We start from the raw sequence: 17841 nt of genomic DNA on the forward strand, positions 1-17841 counted from the left end.
GAACGATTGTGTATTGTAGAGGAAAGTTTCATCAGGGTCTCGGAACTGCTTCGTTATCTTTCTTTTTTTAACCCTTTTGGCGCAAAAGTATCGTACTTATATGCGAGTAATACTGGATCAACTTGACGAATTTGCTACGGTTTGGGAATGAGCTCGTAAGAAGCGAGGTAAGAATGATATTTGGGAAATTCAAAGAGAAGCATATTACGAAATGAAGGGAGAATATGAAATAAAATATGCGAAAATATTTTTGTAACCCTTTTGGCGCAAAAGTACCGTATCTGTGCGAGCAAAACCGGACCAACGTGACAGATTTGTTAAAGTTTGGGAAGTGAGCTAATAATATAATATTTTAGAAAATTCAAAGGGAAGCATATTACGAAATGAAGGGAGAATATAAAATAAAATATGCGAAAATATTTTTTTAACCCTTTTGGCGTAAAAGTATCGTACTTATATGCGGGTAATACTGGATCAACTTGACGAATTTGCTATGGTTTGGGAATGAGCTCGTAAGAAGCGAGGTAAGAATGATATTTGGGAAATTCAAAGAGAAGCATATTACGAAATGAAGGGAGAATATAAAATAAAATATGCGAAAATATTTGTTGAACCCGTTTGGCGCAAAAGTATCGTATCTGTGCGAGCAAAATCGGACCAACGTGACAGATTTGTTAAAGTTTGGGAAGTGAGGTCGTAAAAAGCAAAGTAAGAATAATATTTTCGAAAATTCAAAGGGAAGCATATTACGAAATAGAGGGAGAATAAAGTGATGCCAATTTAGATTTAGATGTTGCCGCTTTAACCCCTTCGCCGTCTAACGACGTCGCCGAGACATCGAATGTCGAACTTAACTGGTTCTCAACTTTTTGTCGCGGACGTGTGAGCTGACTCCGATAAGTGAATTACGGATCTTTATGGGAAAGCAAAATTTCTAGGCTAGCATTAAGAGAGGGAGATATACAGGGTGGAGAGGAATTTGTTGTAGAATCGAGCAAGGGGTGATGCAACGTGAAGAACTAAGGAAAAAATTTGGTATGATACTTTTTTATCCGGGGCTCCGATTTTGAGAAAAGCGACTCTGAAGTTTGTTCATCTTTTTAACTTTTTGCAGTTCGAAGCTATTTCAATTCGAAATACAAAATATGTTCTCTGATCTACGGTATTTCCATTTTATAGGATTTAATACGATTTATTCGGATGAAATCGAGCCTGTTTGCAAGAAGAGTACTTGCAATTTCAACGGTTTTTAAAATTATTAACGAATCTGATACTGTTAACATTATTTAGAAAAATAGTATAGCAATTTTTAGTGGCGTCTCAGAGCCGCCACTCGAGCGCAAAGAGGTAAAGGATTATGTCAAAGTTATATTACATCTTTATATTTGAATATTTATTTTTATTTATATTCATTTTCATATATTTATCTTTATATCTTTTATATCTTATATTATATCTTTTACCGCAGTTGCCTCCCCGCGTGATAGTGTTTATTAAACATTAATTGCAGCGAGCAACATAGTAAATGGAATGTTTTCATCATTGTCAATGTGTTTACGTAGAATCGTAAAATGCGTAGAATGCGTAGAATGCGTAGAATGCGTAGAATACCTCCCCCCTCCCCACTGCTCGATTGTACTACGAATGGAGAAGGGGAAAGTTACTTCAAACGATCTCAGGAACCCAACATTTCCCGGAAATACCATAATTTTGGGACACCCTGTATACCTATATTTCGTGTTATCTGGCTATTGGAAAAATGCGTTATATTTAATAATATAATATAATAATAATAATAATTTATTTAGCATTGACGCTTGCTACATTGACGAATCATCGTTCGGCACTGAAAAGGTTAAACCGAAAATAATAGACGCGTACCGCGAGGCAGCAATAAGTATGTATAATTAAAAAAAATCGTTTACACAGCGAAATATATTTTAAATTTGCATTGGCCAAACAAAATGGGCGGACGATGTAAAAAGCGCGGAGGAGGCGACCTATTATTTTAAGAAACTCGAAAAGCTCGCCCGGCTATTTTCGCCGAACAAATACATATTCCGGCCGGATTGTTCGCCGCGCTATTTAATACGTCGGGAAAATACGCGATCATTTTTCCGGGGGGGCGCGAGGAGCTCGACCTTCCTGGTCACGGTCGGGTCGCGGAACGTCCGAAAAAGTGCGGCGGTCGGAACGCGACGGCGCGTCGCGTCGCGCCGCGCCGGCCGGACAAGTGAATTTGTTTAAAAATTAAGGCAGCGATGCTGAAAAATACACGGGCCGGGAGGGGTTACAAAGCGTGACAGAGCGGAACGTCTGCCACGGCCAAGTGAATTTACAGGTTCAGGGAAGATGCGACATAGCGACGCGGGAACCTTATTTTCTACGGCAACGAGCTATTTTCCCGGCGTTGCGTTGTACATAATAAATGTAAATATGTATATAGGGGGACGCGACCGAACTAATCTCACGCGTGCGTGAGCCAGCTGGAGAGACCGTGCGCGTGTGTGTGTGTCCGTTGAAAAATTTCCGCGCGAACCCGACGCTGTAATTCCGCCGGTTTTCGCAAATAAAGCGCGCCGGAGGACGAAAGAACATTATTCCGGCGCGCACCGGGAAAATCCACCGGCAACTTCCCGGCGATACCCAGTGTCTTTAAACGTCCATTGTTAATTATATGCCAAAAATTTTCGCAGACCGCCCGGCTGAAGCTGCGCGGCTAATCCGCCTCACGTTCGCTTCTTCCCGCTTATACTTCCGCGTAATCTTTTAAGAGGTCCGAGCGCCGTTTCTACGGTGAAAATGCACTTGCTTCAACTACGGTTAGGTCTTCTTGTTTCGAGTACAATTTGGTGTACATTGTTGGACGATCTGTGATGTTCGGTAATTTATGCGATTTTTTTGTTCATGAAAACCGAATACAACGATTGCGTCAACGATCCTAAGAGAATACTGTCAGAGGTAACATCGCGCTATCTTTATCCAGCGTTTCCGGTTTCACAATTTTTTTATCATTTTTCTCTGGACCCGAATTTTAGAGTTAGAATTTTAGTCAGCACAACGCAAATGTTTCTCGCAACATTCAAACTTCCAGTAATGAAGTCTCTTCTCTATACGATTTGCAGTAAATTCTCCCTAATTGTCGCCCAGATTGTGCACAGAAATGGAAAATTTGGGAAGAAGAGATACGATTATTCGATTACTTTTATAGTTACCGATTGTCAACAATTATAAAAATGAGTCGTAAAGCTCGAATAATCGTATCTCTTCTTCCTAAATTGTCTATTTTTGTGCACAATTTGAGCGACAATTAGGGAGACATTACTGTAAATGTTCAACGAACAGCTTTTGCTTTTGTTGGGTCACAGCTTCAGGATACGAACGTAAATAGTGCAATATAGAGTCATTTCTCCCGGAAATGCCAACTTTCGGGTTGCTGTGAATTTCTCTGTGTTAGTCCTACGCCTATGTAATGTATCGCTACGTCGATGTCTACGAATTGCCTTCGAATCGTGGCATGTGGTCTCCGAATTGCCTTTGAATGGTGTCACGTAGTCTTTGAAATGTTTTCGAATCGTGTCATGTGGCCTCGAAATTGCCTTCTAATCGTATCATATGGTCTCCGAATTGCCTTCAAATCGTGTCACGTGGCCTACGAATTGCCTTCGAATCGTGGCATATGGCCAACGAATTGCCTTGGAATTGTGTTATGTGGCCTACGAATTGCCTTGGAATCGTGTTACCTGGCCTTCGAAATGCTTTCGAAGCGTGTCATGTGTCCTCCAAATTGCCTTTGAATCGTATCATATGGTCTCCGAATTGCCTGCAAATCGTGTCACGTGGCTTCTAAATTGCCTTCAAATCGAGGCATGTAGCCTCCGAATTGCCTCCGAATCGTGTCATGTGGCCTCCGAATTGCCTTTGAATGGTATCACGTAGCCTACGAATTGCCTTGGAATTGTGTTGTGTGGCCTACGAATTGCCTTGGAATCGTATTATATGGTCTCCGCATTTGCCTTCAAATTGTGTCACATGGCCTCCGAATTGCCTTTGAATCGTATCATGTTGCCTACGAATTGCCTTCGAATCGTGGCATGTGGCCTCCGAATTGTCTTCGAATCGTGGCATGTGGTCTACGAATTGCCTTGGAATTGTGTTATGTAACCTACGAATTGCCTTGGAATCGTGTCACGTGGCCTTCGAAATGCTTTCGAATCGTGTCATGTGGCCTCGAAATTGCCTTCTAATCGTATTATATGGTCTCCGAATTGCCTTCAAATCGTGTCACGTGGTCTACGGATTGCCTTCGAATAATGGCAAAAAATAAGAAATAAAAAAGTTAAGTCATCGTCGCCTTTTTTGCCGACTGCCGCGAGTTTCTACAAAAAACAAACCGCGAGACCCAAAGAATCGCTCCTTTTTATCCTCGGATCTGCCGGTTTCAATTCCGACCTCCGAACATTTCTGAGAGAAATTACTGCATTAAGAATGCACTCTTCTAATTCACCGAAATCATTCCGTCGTCTGGAACGCGTTTCCGAAGTTTGTCGCGGGATCTGAAGCCATGCACAAGTTCCCCAGTCGATTGGATATTTCTTGTCGACGTCGAGTCGCAATAACGCTTCGGGAAGGCACTCGGTCGCTCGAGAGAACGCGATCCTCAGGATGGGGAAGGATTTATAGATGGGGAAGCGCGTCGCAGCACCGTACGAAAACCTGCACTTTCCTCCCCCACGATCACGGAAGCTCGGCGATCGACCAAGATGCAGCGCGACGTGCATCGCTCGTTCCGTGAAACTGCGGATTAGGCGATCGATCCCCGTCCGACCGGACACCCTAACCGGAACGCGGCGGATAAACTCGGGCCTTTGAGAGGACACGTCCACTCTATTCCCGGATAGAGCCGACTTTTTCGCTGCCCTCATACAGCCAATTATAGCGCAGATTGGTCAACCGCATCTGGGTCGAAGAGAATGGAACGAAAAAGGAAATATGCTTGAGAAAAACCGCTCCAAAGTCGGAGCGAACTGGTCTACAGCTACTGCACCAGATCGCACAGTAGAGAGCAGATACAGGATCATGTACAGGGTGTCCCATTATTATGTCTTTCCTGCACCTGGAAGGAGATGTTTGAAAAGATCTTTGAAAAGATGGAGGTTTGGAGGAAAAGAAAAGAAAAGCGTTTCGTCTTGGTCCCACTAGAGAACTCATCAGTAACATTTTTCTAGCGAGCCTTGTCTTAGACGCGAGGATGTTGGAATGGCGGACGAAGTTTTTATATATACAAACTGAGATGGATCGGTTTCTTGCGGGGTAGGAGAATCTATCTACTAAAGAGCTTGGAGATAGCGGCCGCAGGCGATTCCTCAGGTCATTTGAAGAAACTTTTTCCTTAGCGAAAATGCGATCCGCGGCTTCGTTTGCGAGTTATTAACGAAAAACAGCGACCAATGAGAGGCGAGCTTGGCAGCCGAGTCGGCGAATGGTCGAAGCTCAGTTCCGCTGATTGGCTCGGCCGCCTAGCGCCTAACCGGGCTTCGTCGGCTTCGGCCGCCGCGCGACGGCTGATCTCGCCTCTCAATGGTCACTGTTTTTCGTTAATAACTCGTAAACGATGCCTCGGAGAAAATTTTTGTAAAGGAAAAAGTTGCTTCGAATGACCTGAGGAATCAGCTGCGGCCGTTATCTCTCGCTCTCTCTCGCTCTCTCTCTCGCTCCCTCTCGCGCTCTCACCTCGCTCTCTCACTCTCTCTCGTTCTCTCAATCTCTCTCACTCTCTCTCACTCTCTCCCGCTATCCTCATAAATTCCATGTTTGCTAAATTACTTGGAATACCTTTTTTTCTCCCGACAGCGCTCAAAGGAAATACATTCTACAATCTTTCTCCCACGCATTTTCCACATTTCGCGAAGAATCCGAATTAAAAGTACGACGACCAGCGAACAAAGTAATTAGACTGGGCAGTTTCAGACCGATGAATATAGAGCGGTACGCGCGGCGGGCCGTCTGCTGAGTGTTCAAGATCGAAGGCGGCAGATCGTTCGAGTTAAATTGAATTTCGATGAGGGAACGGTTCCGGCTTGTCCAGATCGAGATATTTACGTTGATCCAAGCGTCACCGGCGGATTAGCATGCGAGTAGTTGCACGGATTTGCCATAGGAAGCTGTATCCAGCTTTAGAAGCTCGCGGCAAATGAATTGATCGGTAAATCAGGTTATATTAAACCGGTCCTCGCGCATGCACACACGCCGGGGTTCATTTCATTATCCAGTTAGATTTGACGGGAATCGATTATGAGGCTGTCTTTCGGGTTAAACGAGTTTCGGGTTTGACAAAAGTGCTTAATTTAATCGCGCCGTGTTGATCGGCCCGCGCCATACGAACTCGACGCGAATGATCGTGATCGATTATACGTGAATAACTAATTTTCCCGTTACGATTATATGCAGCAACACGATCCGCGCTGAAATAAGTTGATTTGTTCTGTCGACCCGCGAATTCCATGATATTGTGTATTAAAATTAATCGCAGCTTTCATCTGCAGAACGAGCTTCGGCACTGGAAATTCTGCCCAATTGACGCTCAGATTGTGCAGAAAAATGGTCAATTTAGAGAAGAAGAGATATTTTTGTTATTAGATTATTTTATAGTTCACAATCGATAATTATGAAGAAAGATACTAATAAAAATATCTAATATGATATAATATGATAATATATACTATACAAAATACTATACTATATACAATACTAATACTAATACTATACTATATACAATACTAATACTAATACTATACTATACACAATACTAATACTATACCGTATACAACACTGATACTATACTGTATAAATTATTTTACTATATACAATACTAATACTATACTATATAAAATATAACTATAATATCTAAAATAACTAATAAAAGTCTCCTCTTTTCCCAAATCGTCCATTTTCGTGTACAATCTGAACGTCAATTGAGGAGAATTTACTGTATCTACAGGAAGTGAAAACGGTTAGTCATGGTCAGACAAAGAATGGTGCTCCTTCAAACTCATTTCTCTAAAAAAGAAATGGCTACAATGGAAAAATTTGATTCGTTTCCTCGTGTTCGTACCACCTACTTATCCGACAACTTGTGCGTACAGGGTGTCTCGCAATCCGAAAATGGCGGGTTTCTTAGGTCGTTTGAAGCAACTTTTTCCTTTAAAAAAATTTTCTCCGAGCTACCGTTAACGAGTTATTAACGAAAAACAGTGGCCAATGAGATGCGAGCTCGCCTAGCGCTAGGCGGCCGAGCCAACGAGCGCGCGAAGCTCAGTTACGCTGATTGGTGCGGCCGCCGCGTGCCTGGCGAGCTCGCCTCTCATTGGTCACCGTTCTTCGTTAATAACTCGTTAACGATGCCTCGGAGAACATTTTTGTAAAGGAAAAAGTTGTTTCAAATGATCTCCCGGAGTTCCCGGAAGTATCATAATTTTGGAATTCTCGGTACAATATAAATTGTGATTACAGTAGATTCTCCCGAATTTTCCTCGAGCTTGTAAGCAAAAGTCGACAATTCCGGAAGAGGAGATACGATTATTCGAGCCTCGCGGCTCATTCTTATAATTTCCGATCGTCAACAATCATAAAAACGAGACCCAAGAGCTCGCATAATCGCATCTCTTCTTCCGAAATCGTGCATTTTCGTTCGCAAGCTGAAGGAAAACTAGAGAAATGAGTTACTTGGACAAGTGTCATAGTATTCGCTTTGCCAAATAGAGTTACTAGATATTTCTATCAAGTTTAGAACATTTTCTGCGCAATCGTTGGTTTCCTTTATAATTTCATTTACCAATTCGTCCGTGAGAAATCATTAAAAATATTGTATCGGCTGTTCAATGTTTGTAGAAACTTGTGGTCCAACGACCTGTGGCAATACGCTAAAAGGTATTCTATCTGGAATATGTAATTCTTCCGTAACATCGCGCCATTCGTCTAAGTCTTGCAACGAATCTTCGCTTTCGCTTTCAATAATTCTCATTCTACGTCCCTTTGGTAGTATAATTTCGCTGCTACCACTCGAAGTGTCGGAATCATAACCAACATTGTCTTCCACAGTGTCTTTTAACTCTTCAAAATCGAATACGTCTTCGGTATCGCTCGGCTCTAAATTCTCATCGTAACATTTATTTTTCTCCATGTTGCTAACCATAGAAAAGGTCGAAAAATGGTTTAATCGTAACGGTACAGACTTCGCACGTTTCAACTACGGATAACAATTGCTAACGCCGACGACAACGTATGCTACAAACATTTGGCTCCGCAGCGGAGCCTTCGGAGTTACGGAACAAACGACAAATGTCTCCGTAGCGGAGCCTTCGGAGCGCTAAGAGTTAACAAACTGCTCCTCCGGCCGACAGGGAAGCCGGCCGAGTATTCGGAACTTAAGAGACCGTAATTACACGTCGTCCAAGGGTACGATATTTGCGAGCGCGAGGCAGCAATACGCGGTCGGAAATCTCCGGACGCGGGATCGCCGCGTAAAAACGCGCTGTGCCGTCTGCCGTTGGTGCACGCGGTAAATTAGCAGCTCGTCCGACGATACAACGAATAAAAAGTCGCGGGAGAACGGAACGCGGGCGAGAGTCCGGGCGGCGAAGGCGGCGGCGGAACGACCGCGGGGAGAGATGGGCGGAGAGGGGGGGAGTTGCGTGATAATAAAAAGTCGTGTGAAAGTTGAACTCGTGTTCTGCTCGTTATCGCGGATCCCCGCCGGTGCCGGATAACGAAAAGTTTCTTTTTAAAAAAAAAACGACCGGCCGGCGGACCCGGAGTCCGTCGTTGCCGAGGATATCGCACGGTGTCATGTCGTTGTCAGCGGAAAGTCTTAATGGCAGCGCCCCGCAATGCCAGACTATTAGCCCTTGACTCGCCGCTTTTCGTTCTTTACGGCCGGTAATATAACGCGCAGCGGAAAACTCGATGCGGATTACTGGGAAAGTCGTTCGACGGCCCGCACCTGTTTCCGTTCGATAAAGCATAGAGAAAGTTTGTTGTTGTTGTTGTTGTTGTTGATGATGTTGTTGTTTCGATTTGCAGGAATATCGTGTAATCGGTTTAATCTAACGATAAGGCTCCGCTTGGTTTATGTCGAAAAATTACGGACAGAGAGGAGCACGGCGGAGAGAGCTCGAAACGGAATTATGCGGAACAGGTGCGGACCGCGGGGAACCGTGGAAACATTCCGGCACATTCCCGGAACTTTTTAAGCAAATATACAGGCGGTTGTGCGAAACGCGAAATCTTCGGGAACTTTGAGCGCGTTTCGCTTCATCGTTCGTCCGCCGTGCTTTAAGAAAATACGGTGGTTCGGATCGAAATGATTACTGTGCGCGCGATATATGTGCGTTGGTTCCCTTTAGGAACGAGTTTTCATTTGAATATAGTTTTCCGGCCGAGGGAAGAAACTTAGGTACTTACGAAAGGCACTTGCTAAATGTACTTAACCGTTTGAAAAATTATTGCAGTTTGATTGGGACGTTATAACATTATCCTCCGTATTTCTCAGACATTGCTCCATCCGATTATTACTTGTTCTTTCGGTTAAAAAATTCTCTCTGTGAAAAACGATTTAATTTCGTAAGGGAAATAAAAACGCACCTTGAACAATATTTTGCAAACAAACCTCGAGAATCTTGGAAAGACGGTATAACGAGGCTTCCGAAAAGATGGGAGAAGGTAATAGAGTATAATAAGATAGTATAATAATATAGTAATATATAATAGTATATAATAGTATATAATAATATATAATAGTAATATATAATAGTATATAAAAGTATATAATAATATATAATAGTATATAATAGTATATAATAATATATAATAGTATATAAAAGTATATAATAATATATAATAGTAATATATAATAGTATATAAAAGTATATAATAATATATAATAGTATATAATAGTATATAATAATATATAATAGTATATAAAAGTATATAATAATATATAATAGTAATATATAATAGTATATAATAGTATATAATAATATATAACAGTAATATATAATATAGTAATATATAATAGTATAATAATATAGTAATAATAGAGTATAACTCGTATTGAGTATAACTCAATAAATCAACAACTTAAACAAGAAATATCGTATGACGATTTCGCATCAGAAAAGAAGGAAAGAACTTACTTACGGGACACCATGATATATTAATTCGTTCCTCCTTTTCACGGAGGTCCGCGAAGCGGGATAGGTCGGCCAACACTCGTGTCTCGGTATATAATTTGCGCGGTCCTAAAGAGAATCTACACAGACCACTTAGTCTGTAATCGAATCTGATTCCGGAACGTCGGGCCGTGTGTCAGACGATCGCACGGGTTTCCTGTCGCCGCGATTAGTCACAGAGAATAGTTGCACGGAGAGGAATGTTTGAACTGATCCTGTAACAGTGAACTGTCGTCACTCTGGACAAACGGGACCGTACCAAATTAATCGGTTCTCGTCCGAGGGCGCCGACGAGACATCTATAACGGTTCGGGGGCTCTCGGCGTCGCGCAAAGACGGACGCCGTCGACTCGCCGATAACTAATGGCGCTTCATAAATGCGGCTGCGGCTGCGGAAAAGATCTTACCGCGGCGAAACTCTCCCTCTCTCTCTCGCTCTCGCTCTTTCTTGTGATCTTTATCTCGCTCTCTCTCTCTCGCGATCTTTCTCTCGCTCCCTCTCTCGCTCTCTCGCCCTCTCTCGCATTCTCTCTCTCTCTCTCTCTCTCTCTCTCTCTTGTGATCTTTCTTTCGCTCCCTCTCTCGCGCGCGTTCTCTATCACGCTCTCTCTCTCTCGCGCTCTCTCTCTTGCTTTCTCTCTCTCTAGCGCGCTCTCTCTCTCTCGCTCTCCCTCTCGTGGTCTTTCTCTCGCTCCCTCTCTCGCGCGCGCACTCTCTCTCTCGCTCTCTCTCTCTCTAGCGCGCTCTCTCTACCTCGCGCTGTATCTCACTCGTGATCTTTTTCTCGCTCTCTCTCACGCGCGCTCTCTCTCTTTAGCTCCCTCTCTCGCGCTCTCTCTCTCTCTCTCTCTGGTGATCTTTCTCTCTCTCTCTCTCTCTCTCTCGCGATCTTTCACTCTCTCGCGCTCTCTCTCTCCCTCTCTCGTGATCTTCCTCTCTCTTTCTCTCTCTCTCTCTCTCTCTCTCTCTCTCTCTCTCTCTCTCTGGTGATCTTCCTCTCTCTCTCGGAGGGAAGCACGGCGAAAAAGCTCGGAGCGGCCGGTGGAAAAAGGGCGACCCTGTAAGAAACGCGTAATTCTCTGGGGGCGGTCGGAACGAACGCACGGCGCAATCAGCGCCGCAAGAAAGCCAAGCGAAACGAAACCTGTTTCTTCGAGCGCGCCCGCGGCTCGGCCGCCGGTTAATGCGTTCGTCGATTATCATTTTATTCGGTGCCGCGATCTGGCTGGCCGCCGGCTGATAACAATTTCATCAATTCAACGACCGGTCCGATTCCGCGGTATTTTTTCACCCTCGGCCGCCCCGAAGGGCTTTCACTGTATTTCAGGAGAGCAGGCACGAGCGACGGGCCGCCGCAGCTAACCGGAGGAAATATATTACTGTTTGAACGAAAAATATTTTTCATTCCCGGCGGCCGGCCGGCCGCGCTCGCGAACCTAGGCGAGCCCGAATTTTTTTTTATCGCCGCGCTTTACGTGTTTGCTCTCCAAATTACGGCGCGCTCGATGACCGTCGGATCGAGCCGAGCGCAAAGGAATAATCGATACGAGAGTTTTTACTTTTCGGGGGGGAAACGTACGCGCAATTTGCAGTCTCGTCTTCGCGACGACGACGCCGACGGGGGAAACGGCGAGTCGTTCGCGGCCGGTGAAATCGTCCGGCTGTAATACAGACGGTCCCGCGGATCGTGACATCGATAGGCGCCGGTCTTTCATCGAGAAAGTTAAATGCTCGGAGCGCAGTCGTTCGCGCGAAATCCATTTCCAGCGGTATCAAGTTTCAATGTTCGAACGCGAATTCGTGTAATCGAGCGCCGATTACGCGGAGCACGGCCGGTATAAATGTTAATGTATATTTGCATGCTCGAGAACCAATCAAATTTCGACCGATACGGTCCGGAGATTGTTTGAAAAAGAACGTGGAGAGCGGTACTTCGAATGATTCACTTCGCGTCGTTTCTTTGAACCATCGTGGACGTGGAATCGAATTATTAGATTTAACCCTTTGCCCTGAAACAACGTTTGAGAGACGTGGTCGAAATATCGGGCCAGAAATGATTGTCACGTCCGTGAGACGTGGTCAGATAATCGGGTTAGAATTGATTATCACGTCTGAGAGACGTGGTCAGATAATAGGACTAGAAATCATTATCACGTCTGAGAGACGTAGTCAGATAATCAGGCTAGAATTGATAATCACGTCTGAGAGACGTGTTAAAAAAATCGGGTCAGAAATGATTATCACGTCTGAGAGACGTGGTCAGATAATCGGGCTAGAAATGATTATCACGTCTGAGAGACGTGTTAAAAAAATCGGGTCAGAAATGATTATCACGTTTGTGAGACGTGGTCAGAGAATCAGGCCGGAAATGATTATAACGTCTGAGAGACGTGTATTTAATAAAAAAGTAATTTTTTTTATGTAATAACATGATTTCTTTACACAAATCGTTGCGTGTTTTCTTTGACAAATTATTAAGGCGCTTTAGTCGAAAATTGATCAGCTTAGAGGTTATGATTTTTGTCCAAAAACGTCCATATAAGCGGCCCACTGAACGGCCGTCTATGTGTTTCACGGGACACCCTGTAGAGGACGCTCGGCGAGAGTAAATAGATGTTGTACGAATGAAACGCAGGGACGCGTCCGTGTCGCGCGAGCCCCGACAAGAGAACGAAAATCGAGCCGGACCTCCGTTTGACGAACAATTAAGAGTTTCTTATGAATATTCAAGCGGATGAATTACACGACGCATCGGCTTTCCATCGGGCTGCAGAGCGACGACGCGGCGCGTCATCGACGATCCCTGCAATCCAGCCTGAAAACAGAGATAGTCGTCCGCGAGAGGGTGAAAAATTGTACAAGAGGGGGAATAAAGTGAAAATAACCGTGGACGCGTATCGCTTAAACTCGTCCGCTCATTGAGCCCGTTTGACAGCGGAAGCTCAAGCTTTCGCAGAACGTTGGGAATCCCTTCTCTCAGGAAGAAACGGACAAGCGGATTACACCGACACTGAGTGTGGAATATCGGTCCAAAGAAGAGCGAGCCTTCGACATTCGAGAGTCAAGAATAATAAATAATTTTGATGCAACCGGAATGCTTTAAAGCCTCCCCTCTGCAATTGTTACGTTTCGAGTGAATTTGTTTTTTCCGGCCCGACTGGAATAAACAATATGACATATATATAATATTACAATATTATAATATTATAATATTATATTAATATTATATATATTATTATATATATGATATTGTAATATTATAATATTATATATATTATTATATATATAATATTGTAATATTATAATATATGTAATAATATATATTATAATATCGCAGAAATAATTTGCTACAGCTCAATAGAAGAACAAAAGTTCTCTGCCGGGCCTTCTTCCCAGAGGGGAAGCTTATATATATACAGGGTGTCTCATAATCCGCAACTAGCGGGTTCCTCAGATCATTTGAAGCAGCTTCTCCCTTTACAAAATTTTTCTCCGAGGCACCGTTAACGAGTTATTAACGAAAAACAGTGACCAATAAGAATCGAGTACGGCTGACGCGAGGCGGCCCAGCCAACCAGCGCGCGAAGCCCAGTTCCGCTCATTGGCTCGGGCGCCTCGCGCCAGCCGAGCTCGCCTCTCATTGGTCACTGTTTATCGTTAATAACTCGTTAACGGCGCCTCGGAGAAAATTTGTGTAAAGGAAAAAGTTGCTTCGAATGACCCAAGGAACCCGCCACTTTCAGATTGCGAGACATTTTTGGGACACCCTGTATATATATATTGGTTCTGCTATCACTAATTTTCTTTTCCTGGATTCCGGTTATACTTCAATTATTCGTAATAAAAACATCCTATTACCATCGGGTGTTAAAATATTTAAACGAGAAATTCCGTCCTTATAACGTTTCGTATTAACGACAAGTTACAAAAACCGGATGATGTTTACGTTCGTCGCAGAGAACCAAAACCAAGAATCGAAAAACAACAATCACGGAAACCGATACGAGCCGGAACGGATCTATCTATCTTGCAACAGTTACGAGAGACTGTTTCGGTTCCCCGGTAATTGTTTCGATATCGACGTCATAACTGACTGTTCCGAACCTCGGCCGTGAACGGTATATTTTATGTAAAAGAAAAAAATTGCGCACCGCGCCGTTCCGATTATTTCGCGGGCAGACCATACCGTATTTCCCGAGAATTGGATAAGAGTTCTCCCGACCGCGGCGTTTCTCCGTTCCGCTAATAATAATCCGAGCCGGCGCATATCAATGGGACCCGATTAAATCACGGATTCGATAGACACGGTTAAAAGGGGCCACGTTAGCGCGTGTGACATTCGAAGGCAGAGTCGTTAATAAATATCGCCTGTATCGCGGCCATGAATCAGCCAGCTCACGTACGAGCGGACGCGGAGCACGCGTGCACATAGACGTGCATACTGCGCCGCGATAACGACGCCGATGTGGATGGAGGCGAGAGTGGCGATGCTGGTGCTGATGCTGCCGCTGCCGGTGGTGGTGGTGGCGGCGGCGGTGGTGGTTAAGAACGGTGGCGTCGGTGTTTGTAAAATACACAAGTATTATATGGCAAGACGGCAGCTCGGCCCCCCACTTTTGTTTGCTTTCCTGCATTATTCATGAGCGTACTTATAAGCCACTATTGCATCGCGTTGCATCTCCTGCGTTTTCGAGGGGTTTCTAGAGAGGGAGAGGGAGAGACAGAGACAGAGAGAGACAGAAAGAGAGACAGAGGGAGAGAGGGAGCGAGAGAGAGAGACAGCGCGAGAGAGAGATCGAGAGAAAGATCACGAGAGAAAGAGAGAGAGAGAGAGAAAGAGAGAGAGAGAGAGAGAGAGAGAGAAAGCGCGAGAGGAAGATCACGAGAGAGCGAGAGAGAGCGAGTGAGAGCGAGAGAGAACGAGAGAGAACGAGAGAGAGCGAGAGAAAGAGAGCGAGAGAGAGTGAGAGAGAGCGAGAGAGAGCGAGAAAGAGAGCGAGAGAGAGCGTGCGAAAAAGAGAGCGTGCGAAAAAGAGAGCGCGAGAGAAAGATCATGAGAGACAGAGAGAGAGAGAGAGAGAGAGAGCGAGAGGGAGTCAGCGCGAGAGAGATTGGTGGAAAGAGAAAGAATGACAGTGAATGGGAGAGAGAGAGAGAGAGAGAGAGAGAGAGAGAGATGAACCGAGGCGTAGAAGCGATAGAGAATGAGAAAAAGCTGGGACCACGTAGGCGGCAACGTCGACGAAGAATCGACTTCTAGCATGAACCCAGCAGCCGTAACGAAAACTTTATCGGAGCGGAGCCACGCGGTTAAGCTCGAATCCGGCTTTAGTCCGGTATCGGATTTGCCATAGCTAGGCTACTTTTAAGACCGTTGAAACCGCTGTTCGACGACGATTACGCGATTAGTAGCGTTGCCGGAACGAGCGTTATTTCTCATTGTTCCTCTGTAAAGAATGCGGTTTAATTATTCTTCGAGGCCGCGGTACCTGAGCGGTGCTCAAACGATCTCATACGGCGGAGCTAGACGACGACGACGACACCGGATCCGACCGATGCCAATGCGGATGCACAATATAATCTGGATGGAATTATGGCTTCCTGACCTCGTTTCAACGTCGGCCGCGACGAACATCCGTTTGCTTCCGCGGGGAAACAATCGAAAATACTGCGCTCACCGTTGCTGCGCCTCTCGGGTTTAGCATGTCGCTGCATACGGTTCAACAATTATTCCTTCACGAAGACGAATTCCTCGGAGGATATTGTATTATGTACGTGTTACATATTAGAGAGAGAAGAGAGAGAGAGAGAGCGAGAAAGAATGAGAGAGAAAGACAGAGAGTGAGAGAGAGCGAGAGAGCGAGAGAGAAAGAGAGCGAGAAAGAATGAGAGAGAAAGACAGAGAGCGAGAGAGAGCGAGAGAGAGACCAAGAGAGAGAGAGCGAGAGAGAGACTACGAGAGCGAGAGAAAGAGAGCGCGGGAGAGAGCTAGGGAGAGCAAGAGAGCGAGAGAGAGACCAAGAGAGCGAGAGAGAGAGAGCGCGAGAGAGAGAGGGAGTGAAAGATCACGAGAGAGAAAGAGCGCGAGAGAGAGAGAGAGCGAGAGAGAGAGCGCACGCGCGAGAGAGAGCAAGAGAGCAAGAGAGAGAGAGATAGAACTTAGTTGCCTTGTTGCTTTCCTTGACCCGAATTTCTTCAATTGCACTGCACATGGAAAAAGTGTCTTTGTTAATAACATCGCGCGACGTGTAACCGTCAATATTTGTTGCAATTAAGCATGAGAAATGGTCTTCAGTTTCTCCTTACGGATCATCGGACGTGTCGACCGTATATGGCGTATTGGTGAAAACGTTCGAACGTGTACGCGTCGAACAACGAATATCTTAATTACAGAGATCACTTTCCTCGCAGTAACGACGTAATAACACCATAATGCTTCGGACGTTCGCAGAATCCGGATTGTCCCGTCGATTGGGACGAGTTCCCGGACTCGCTGGAATCGAAAGTCTGACGCGACACGAATGATTCATAAGGAGTGTTCTCTCTCCGAACGTGACTCCGAGAAAGTATGAATTTCACCTGACGCATTACCGCGACGTTACTCGTGTATCGCGCGTGCAATTCATTTTGTTGATAAACATCGCCGGAGATGTGCGTCACACTCGCGAATTCGTACGAACATCTTGGGAAACTTTATTTCGCGCGTGTCAAATGATTTTCGTTCGATCAACCGGTTTGTTTTGCCATCGTTAGAACACGCAACAACGTTAACCGATCTCGATAACATTTTCAGTATGCACATAAGTTAGTTATTTCCTCGAAATTTACGAGAGGCATTTTTTAAATTTCCACTATAGGCTCAGATAAAAAAGTTAAAAAACGAGAGTTTTTGTTATTTTCTTTCGTCGTTCCAAGTAATAGCAAAACTTGAAGAAAGCATTTCGGTCACTGTCTGGTGGACTAGTTCCGCTATCATTTAAAAAAAATTTAGCTGAAATTTTGCGGCACGCATACAAGCATACCGAGATCTACAAAAGGCACTTTAAAAATTTTCATTATAGGCTCGGATGAAACAGTTAAAAAACGAGGATTTTTAATTTTCTCTTTTCATCCCAAGTAATAGAAAAATTAAAAGAAAAAAAAGCTGTTCGGTCATCGTCTAATGGACCAGTCCCTGTGTCCTCTAAAAAAAATGCAGGTCACTTGGTCCAGTTTGAAAAAAATTAATGCGTTAATAAGTGAATGCGTTATAAAGTGTACGAACACTTTTGCGAGTCATCGTAGCCAACTTCTCTATTTTACAACCCGCCGCTGTTGTTCCGATTGTCTGCGATCCGGCGCGGAAAATGATTGCAAAACGTCGTGCGAGATTCGCGTCCGCGTTCAAATCTGCGGTAAAATCTTCAGAGGGGAGGAAGAAGAAGAAGAACCGCTGACTAATGATTACAAGAGGAGAATTTCAAAGTCCCCGTAGAATATCTGGTTCGAGGAGTCGTAAAACGGGCATCGCCGAGCGGATTCCGGCACAGAACGCTAGTCATGGGAGAGTTTGGTCTTGCCTGAGAGGAGCATTTCTTTCCTGCGCCGGTGACATAATCCGTGAAGTTTACAA

The sequence above is a fragment of the Megalopta genalis genome, chromosome 8, assembly GCF_051020955.1.
Source record: "Megalopta genalis isolate 19385.01 chromosome 8, iyMegGena1_principal, whole genome shotgun sequence".
NCBI lineage: Eukaryota > Metazoa > Arthropoda > Insecta > Hymenoptera > Halictidae > Megalopta > Megalopta genalis.